The sequence below is a fragment of the Spinacia oleracea genome, chromosome 3 (genome assembly GCF_020520425.1).
Source record: "Spinacia oleracea cultivar Varoflay chromosome 3, BTI_SOV_V1, whole genome shotgun sequence".
Taxonomy (NCBI): domain Eukaryota; kingdom Viridiplantae; phylum Streptophyta; class Magnoliopsida; order Caryophyllales; family Amaranthaceae; genus Spinacia; species Spinacia oleracea.
The window spans coordinates 124,451,112-124,460,532 of NC_079489.1; the positions used below are offsets into that span (position 1 = coordinate 124,451,112).

The window sequence follows — 9,421 nt, forward strand, 5'->3', positions numbered from 1 at the left end:
CAACTTTAGAGAAAGGTTGCTTTGTCATTTTGCCAAGTAAACATGATTCGCATTTACCATAATCCTCTAAGTCAAATGGTTCTAGAATTCCTTCCTTTTGAAGTCTTTCTAAGCGTTTCAAGTTTATATGACCTAATCGACAATGCCACAGATAGGTGAGATCTGAATCATCCTTTTTGGCCTTTTTGGTATTTATGTTATATACTTGTTTGTCGTGATCTAATAAATAAAGTCCATTGACTAATCTAGCAGATCCATAAAACATCTCTTTAAAATAAAACGAACAACTATTGTCTTTTATTAAAAAGGAAAATCCCTTAGCATCTAAGCAAGAAACTGAAATGATGTTTTTAGTAAGACTTGGAACGTGGAAACATTCTTCCAGTTCCAAAACTAGCCCGGAGGGCAACGACAAATAGTAAGTTCCTACGGCTAATGCAGCAATCCGTGCTCCATTTCCCACTCGTAGGTCGACTTCACCCTTGCTTAACTTTCTACTTCTTCTTAGTCCCTGTGGATTGGAACATAAGTGTGAGCCACAACCTGTATCTAATACCCAAGAAGTTGAATTAGCAAGTATACAGTCTATAACGAAAATACCTGAAGATGGAACGACTGTTCCGTTCTTCTGATCTTCCTTTAGCTTCAAGCAATCTCTCTTCCAATGCCCCTTCTTCTTGCAGTAGAAGCATTCGGATTCAGAAGTGGGTTGAATGACCTTCCTCTTTGCAGATTCGGCGCCAGTTTGCTTAGTTGGGCTGGCCTTGTTGCCACCTTTCTTAGCATTCCTCTTCTTTCCAGATTTCTTGAACTTGCCCCCACGCACCATAAGCACATCCTGCTTATCACTTTTGAGCGTCTTTTCAGCGGTCTTTAGCATACCGTGAAGCTCAGTGAGCGTTTTGTCCAGACTATTCATACTGTAGTTCAGTTTGAACTGATCATACCCGCTATGAATAGAATGTAGGATGGTGTCTATAGCCATTTTCTGAGAAAATTGCTGATCCAGCCGACTCATATTCTCAATGAGTCCAATCATTTTGAGAACATGTGGACTTACGGGCTCGCCTTTCTTAAGCTTGGTCTCAAGAATTTGCCTATGAGTCTCGAATCTTTCGACTCGAGCCAGATCTTGGAACATGTTCTTCAACTCACTGATGATTGTGAAAGCATCTGAGTTGATGAACGTTTTCTGCAGATCCGCACTCATGGTGGCGAGCATTAGACATTTCACATCCTTGTTGGCATCAATCCAACGATTGAGGGCTGCCTGAGTGACCCCGTCGCCTGCAGCTTCGGGCATCGCCTCATCCAGGACATACTCCTTTTCTTCCTGCATAAGAACTATTTGCAAGTTCCTTTGCCAGTCAAGGAAGTTTTTCCCGATCAACTTCTCCTTTTCGAGAATTGATCGAATGTTGAATGAATTGTTGTTTGCCATATTAAAAACTATAATTGAAAAGAATAAACAAATAAATAACCATTCACAGTTTCTCTTAATAAACTTTAAATTCTAGCATACATGCATAATTCAATGTTTATTAAGCATTTTATTCAAGTTATGTGTTCCGGCAGGTGTGAATAAAATGATTCCAAGATCCTAAAATCATTGAAGAACTAAGCACAGTTTGTCGACTTAATCCTGGAACATCTTAGGTAAGCAAAAGCCTTTTGCTAATAGTCTAGAAACTATTCTTGGTTGATAGGTACGTCTAAGAACTTATTAGGTAAACCTATCGAATTTGCCACGACATAAAAGGACTCCTTACTTATATCGTTGAGTTTCACCAAAACTAACATGTACTCACAATTATTTGTGTACCTTGCCCCTTTAGGACCAATAAGTAACACCTCGCTGAGCGAAAACTATTACTAGATTGATGTAAAGGATATCCAAGCAAGTGTATATTTTGGCATGGCACCTTTTAACTCAATTTTTAAGTTTGGAACTTAAGGCTCTTACTATGTTGGTTAGATTTTAAGTGAACTAAAATCCTTAATCATGCAACATAATCAAGCTTTTGATCTCATGCATTTTAAGACATATTTAAAACAATAAATAACTTAAAGCATGCATAAGATAAATGTGATCTAGTATGGCCCGACTTCATCTTGAAGCTTTGACTTCAAAGTCCGTCTTGAAAATCTCCGTGGGAGGCACCATTTTCTTCAAATAGGATAAGTTATAACTAATTACAACTATTTGATGGTACGCAGACCATATTTGAATTGAAAATTAACTTTGGTACTTTAGACCAATTACATTCAAATTAATGGTACGCAGACCATATTTTCTATCCTATTTGGGCCATACTAGTCACTTCATAACCTGCAAAACAGTACATATACAATATATACCATTCACCCATTCATTATCATGAATGGCCCACATAGCTGGTTAGTAAAACACATTATGCATCACGTAAACATTTGCAGCAATTAATCAAGGGCACCAATAATCTACCAATTATTCAGTCCTTATTAATTCTAATCAAGTTGTTTTAACCTTAAGGATTTGTAGACCTAATCAAGAGTTTATGACTAAAAGCGCTCCCACTTAAACCAATAAATTCATATGCTTTACTAATTTTAAACATAAAAATGTATTTCTAGTCCAACCGGAAACATACAAATTTAATTAAAATTTAAAGCTCATATCAATTTATAATTGAATCCAAAAGTTTAATTTAATTTCAGTCGTATTTAAATTAATTCATGATTTTAATTTTAGTAAAATAATTAGAATAAATAAAATTTATTATAATTACAATATTAAAAATTAAAATCCAAGAAAATAATTTAAATTATTAATTTTAAAATTAATTAAAATTACGTGAACTGAAATTCTCAAATTAAACATTCAAAAACGATCTTTAATCGTAACGCAAACACCCTACGCGTTGCACGCCCATGGGCCGCACGCACACAGCCATTGCTGGCCATGTGCGCGCAGCCCATGCGCTCGTCGCATAGCCGCTGCATCCCCATCGCAAGCCTCCGCACGCATTGGTGCTCGCTGCGCGCGCCAGCGCTCATCGCACGCGAGCTATCGCTCGCAGTGCGCGCGCGACATCGCTCGTTGGGCGCGCGACATCGCTCGCTGGGCGCGCGAGCCATCGCTCGCTGGGCGCGCGACATCGCTCGCTGGGCGGGCGACATCGCTCGCTGTGCGCGCGAGCAATGCTGGCTGTGCGCGCGAGTCCTCGCTCGTTGTGCGCGCGAGCAATGCTGGGCGCAGCGCTCGTGGCACGCGAGCTTGCGCTCGCTGCGCGCGAGGCTGCACGCTCTTGTGCGAGGCAGCGCGCGTTGTGGCGCAGCTCGCTTGCTGCCCACACGCGACTGCCTTGGCTCGCCCTTCGCCCATGCCCATTCGTCCATTGCTCGTGGCACACGACACAAGGCAGGGCTGCTGCCTTGTGCTCGTGCACTACGCCCTTGCTCATTGCATTCGTGCCGCACGGGCGACGAGCTCCCTTGCTCGTCGTCGCATGCCCGCATTATACAACACCCCTTAAGGGTAACACGAAGCGTCCATTGCTTCGTGCGTGCAAGTTTTATGAACGAATCGCATAAAATTTAAAATTTATATTTAAAATTAATGACAAATTAATAAATAATATTAATTTCATAATTTTAGGGCGAAAAATCGAAAATTTATTATCCAATTGATTTCCGATTGTTATGGATTCAAGTCTAGGTCATAAAAATTTAAAATTTATCATAAATTTACAATTTTTATGGTGGTTTTTAATCATAGGTTTCTAATTAAATTACAATTAATTATGAAAATCAAATTAATTCTAAATTATTCTAATTTTCAACAAATTAATCATAATTACAAATTAGATTGCATAATTAACAAGACTAGGCATTCAAACTTGTTAAACATATGCAGTAGGTCAATCAAAAATTCAAGATTTATCAACAAGAATCGCAAATATTTAATTTAACATCTTAAATTTACGAAATTTTGCATTCGAAAAACTAAAACCTTCGAAAAGTCATAGTTAGGCTTCGAATTTGAGAATTCTGGGTTCGGCAGAAAAATAGTATATTTTTGTCAAAATTTTAGAATGCCTTTTACATGCGGAATTGACACAAAAATCACTCAATTCGGATGAGTAACGAAGAAACTGCCGAAAAACTGCGTACGTATAATTAAATAAACGCAATTTGCAATTAATTAACAATTACGAAAATTAATCACCCCTTTTAATTCTTGCAAATTTGTAATATTTAACCATGTTCATGCAATTTAGATTATGAAAATAATAAGGGGCTCGTGATACCACTGTTAGGTTATGATACATATGACATTACATAGATCATGCGGAAACAACCATTAACCCAGGACAACATATTATTTACACATAATCATATAGCATAATTTAGATGCATACTCTTTGTTGCGTGCCCTCCCTAGCTGCGCCCGAACCGAACAAGAACAAGTCTTTAGGACTCCAAGTGTCGTCCCTCCGTAGATAGTCCACAGCACGTCCGGATCCGCCTTAAGATTGACCAACTAGAATCGCCCTTAAGGTACTAGAAAATTTCGGCACTTTTATGAGCAAGATGTGTGTTTTAATTTTCTCTCAAAAAAAATCACTTTTGAATACTTTGAAACTTGTTATAAATTGTGAGCCCTAGCCTCATATTTATAGGGGTATGGAAAGGGAATCGAAATCCTATTCAGATACAAATTAATTAAACCTAGAATCCTACAAGAACTCTAATTTAATTAATTTATCAAATAGAATTAGGAATTTAATCATTAACCGAACTCTGCATGTTTTAGGAAATGTGCACGAACACAAACACTTGCACACACACGCACGGCAGCCACGATGGGCCCCATGCGAGCAGCAGCCCACGCAGCGCCCGCGCGCGCTGTGCGCTGCGCGTGCTGTGCGCGCTGTGCGCGCTGCGCAGCCTGCTGGGCCTGGCCTTGCGCTGGGCCTGGCGTGGCTGTTTGTGCGGCGCGCTTGGCTTGCTGGGCGATGGCCTGGCTTCGTGCTGGGCCTCGTCCGGCAGGCCTCGTCCGATGCTTATTCGTACGATGCGCTTCCGATTAAATTTTCCGATTCCGGAATTCATTTCCGATACGAACAATATTTAATATTTCCGATTCCGGAATTAATTTCCGTTTCGAACAAATATTTAATATTTCCGTTTCCGGAATTATTTTCCGATTCCGGTAATATTTCCGATTCTGACAATATTTCCGTTTCCGGCAATATTTCCGATTCTGGCAATATTTCCATTTCCGATAATATTTTCCGATACGTACCATGTTTCCGTTTCCGGCAACATCTACGACTTGGATAATATTTATATTTCCGATACGATCCATATTTCCGTTTCCGGCAATATCATCGTTTCCGGAGTATTCATTTCTTGCCTGTGACGATCTTAGCTCCCACTGAAACCAAGATCCGTCGATTCTGAATATTCATAGATGGAGTATTTAATGCCATTAAATACTTGATCCGTTTACGTACTATTTGTGTGACCCTACGGGTTCAGTCAAGAGTAAGCTGTGGATTAATATCATTAATTCCACTTGAACTGAAGCGGCCTCTAGCTAGGCATTCAGCTCACTTGATCTCACTGAATTATTAACTTGTTAATTAATACTGAACCGCATTTATTAGACTTAACATAGAATGCATACTTTGACCAAGGGCATTATTTCCTTCAGATAAGCATCCGCCAGATAAAACAAAGATCACCCAATAGCTCCATAGTCATCTGATTCTCCAGTTAGTTAGTTATCGGCGCTTTATCAAGCGAATAGGAGTGCGGGTTTTTGTGGCATCCTCTTCATCTTCATCTTCATCTTCATCATCATCATTTATGTTGTTAGCCTTCTCATACTCTGCTAGTCTGCTTCACTTGAGTCTCCAATTTCTTTTTCCTGCAGATTTAATACATAGGTATTCTAGTTTTGTCAGAATAGTGTAACATTTTTCACATTTTTAATCAAACACAATTACAAACTAGCATAAAAGGTAAAAATCACATCCAAATCCGGACATGAGGGAACAGAGATAAAATATAAAAGGGAGAAAACAAACAAGTGTGATACTCTAACCAGACAAATTTGCACACTTTTATTTCTTACAAAAACAGCTAAAAAATGCAGGGAATTTCAACTAATAAGCAAAGAAATTTATCTTTATAGTCGAGGCAATTCGAGTTATCAAATCATTCAAAGGTAAGCAGATATGACAGCGTAAATACTAGCAAACTACTCCAGGACTCTTGAAAAATGGCTTTCCCCTCCACCCACCACCCAAACTGTACAGTCTAGCATCAGTATATGAATAAGACACGTTGAAATGGTTGACAAACAGCAGCCACTCACTTCAACCTCTATTTTCCCCTTGTGCTCAAAGCTACAAACTATTTTATACTATGTTACTTGGACTCAGGTATCCATGTCTGACAACTAAAGAAAACTAAAGAATTCTTCCATATTTGCTGTGTTTGGCCTTGCTGTTGTTGTTGTGTGTAGCAGGTGCATTGCACTTAATTTGTCCTATTTGGATCATTTCAGTTCGATTCTGCAGTATCTAGTTTCAATTAGCATATTCATTAGCATGTATGAGGTCATATAAGTCACAGGGTACAATATCCAAACCCAGTTGCACATATTATTCTTTTAAGTCATATAAGTCATTAGATACAATAATCAAATTCAGTTGCACATATAAGCTTAGAAAGTCTGCACCTCAATAAGTCATAATTCAGTTGCACATATAAGCTTAGAAATTACATATGCTAGTGAGACAAGATAAATACAAATACCATCAAACAACTTAAAATCAATTTAAGTAATCATTCGATGAATCGACAATCATAATCTATTGATTCAAAGCAGTACTCAGTCTTATTGTTTTCCCCAATTTCTTCCATGAATCTTAGTTCAAGACTGTTTTTTTAATCAAGAAATACCAAAGAAAAATACGAATTAATTAACATGCTTTCCTAAATTTAGCATCACAGGCAAAAGAAAAAGGGGAAAAAAAATCTAATCAACATTTACAAGAATGCAGTAGTCGCATAAAAATGGAAGCTCTGAAACGTAATTCTTACCTTGTGCAGGACACTCGATTGAGAAGGTGTTAGATGCTGAACAAACTCCTAAATCGGTAATGGTGGGAAACCCTAATCAACAAGAATGAACATAATTTGAGAATTTAATCAAGTACAAATTAGTTCAAACCCTAAATCGAACAAATAAAAGTTGGGGGAAAACAGCAAAACACAAACCCTAACAAAGAACAGTAAGAAACCTTAAACAATTGATAATTCAAACTCACAATTGATAATTCAACCACAAGAAGCCGGGAAAAATGTTCGCCAGATATTAATCTCCGCCGAGAAACAATCGCTGGAGAAGAAGATAAATACGAAAATATCTGGATTTAGATTGAAGTGAAATCTGTAAATTTGGATTTGAGAAATTTCGGATTGGAATTAAACTCTTGAATTCAATTGGGAACAGATCCTTAACCGTGTAATCGTGGTGGGAGAAGGAAGGAAGAGGTAGAAGTCGTAGAACGTGGGAAGGGTTTTGGTTTTAGCGGTGGAGTGCTTTTGGTTTTAGTTAAAGAAAAGCGATGATTGTTTTTATGCATGATTTCATAAAACTTTTGATAAATACTAATAACAGGCTAACATCATTTACAGAAAAGCGTTGTATTATATTTAGTGGAAATTAAGATTGCTTTCAATAACAGCAGTGTAAAATAAAGTGTTGTTAATTCATTCAAATAATAGCGCTTTTTGATAAACGCTATTAAATAGGTGCTGTTAATTAATATTTTTGTTGTAGTGAGAATCTATAAAGCATAATTCAATTCATAACATGCTCGTTCACATAGATTCAATAATAATAATAACATGCTCATTCTCAATATCAAACATGAATTCACAATAACACATTCATTCCCAATCATCAAACATGAATTCATAATAACATATAAGTTCACATGATTCGCATTCAATACACTTCACAAAGTCCTCAAGGGATGGGTGGTCACCCTAGTCTTGTACGTACCTGGAATACCTAAGTACGGGGGCCACTGTGCGAATCACGATTCACTAGAAATCAACTCCTATAAACACAAAAGGAGAACTAAATTATTATCCATGTTTACTAAATTTCCAGCAACTATTTAAGATTCTAAAACTCTTAGTTTAATTAGAAATCATTCATAAATCATTAATTTAATAGTCTCAAATAGTCAACTCAAGCCCTACATAAAAACATTGAGTTTTTAGCTTTAAAACCATTAAAAACCAACTTTTTAAAGTATATAAACAATCTGAAAATTTAAGTTGATTCCCATAATTTAAATTGTCATTAAATTACGTGAATCAATCTCTTAATTAATTGTAATCAAAACCCTAATAATAGTTTGTCATAAAAACATGTTTTGACTTCAAAAATCAACACTTTATAAACTTATAAAATCTGAAAATAATAATTTAAATCATTAAAACTAATCTCTTTAATTAAAATACAACTCTAACCCAATACGGTGTTCATAACCGTTCTAATCAATTTAAATAACCCAAATATTTAAAATAATTACAACAATTTAAACAATTTAAAAAAACTGAAATTTAATGTTTTTGAAAACATAATTTGATTGAAACAATTGAACAACACACACACACACAACGATTAACACAACACAACAAGCAACAACAACAACAACGCACGCAATGCACCGCAAGCAGGGCGCACGCACACGAAGGGACGAGAGGGGCGACGAGGCTGGGCGCGGGCACAGGCGAGACGCGCACACACAACACGAGTGTTGTACTGCGACGCGACGAGCGAGCAGGCGAGCTGGGCGAGCACGACCACACATCGCGCAGGCACGATGTGCTACGCTGCGACTGCGGGGCGGGCGAGCTGGGCGAGCACGAGGCTGGGCGCACACGGCTGCCTTGGGCCGCAAGCAAAGACGGATGAAGAAAGGGGTGTGGGGCGTGCCGCAAGGAGAGAAAAGAGAGGAGAGAGAGAGAGTTCTGAATTTTCTTGTGATGGTTTGATATGAGGTCTATTTATAGGTTTTCTCTCCCATGTGGGCTAGGTTAGGGTAATTTTGAGTTGGGCTTATTACCGGGCTCATTTAAGTTTACTCCTTGCAAGCTTTGTTGGGTTTGCTCAAGACAAAACGACTGGGCTTTAATTAAATTAAATTCGTTTTCGAAATACGACCCAAAAAATCCCGATTAAATAAATTCATTGAATTTATTTAATAAAATTCGGTTTTCGCAATTAATTAATAATTAAATTAATTAAAAGTAAAAGTGCATTTAATTCTCATTAAATGGAATTAATTTATAAAAATACTTTATAAATACAACGAAATGCTTTTCTAATATAATAAAATAGATTTATAAT

At 37.5% G+C, this 9,421-nt stretch overlaps 1 long non-coding RNA gene across 1 annotated transcript; it reads right to left on the reverse strand.

Moving 5' to 3' along the window:
- Positions 1-5,705: 5,705 nt before the first annotated feature.
- LOC130469359 (uncharacterized) lies at positions 5,706-7,554 on the reverse strand. The gene is made up of 3 exons (XR_008929854.1): positions 7,323-7,554; positions 7,096-7,167; positions 5,706-5,914 (listed from the first exon to the last, which is right to left on the reverse strand). It is a non-coding gene; the product is annotated as an uncharacterized lncRNA (long non-coding RNA).
- Positions 7,555-9,421: the final 1,867 nt, after the last annotated feature.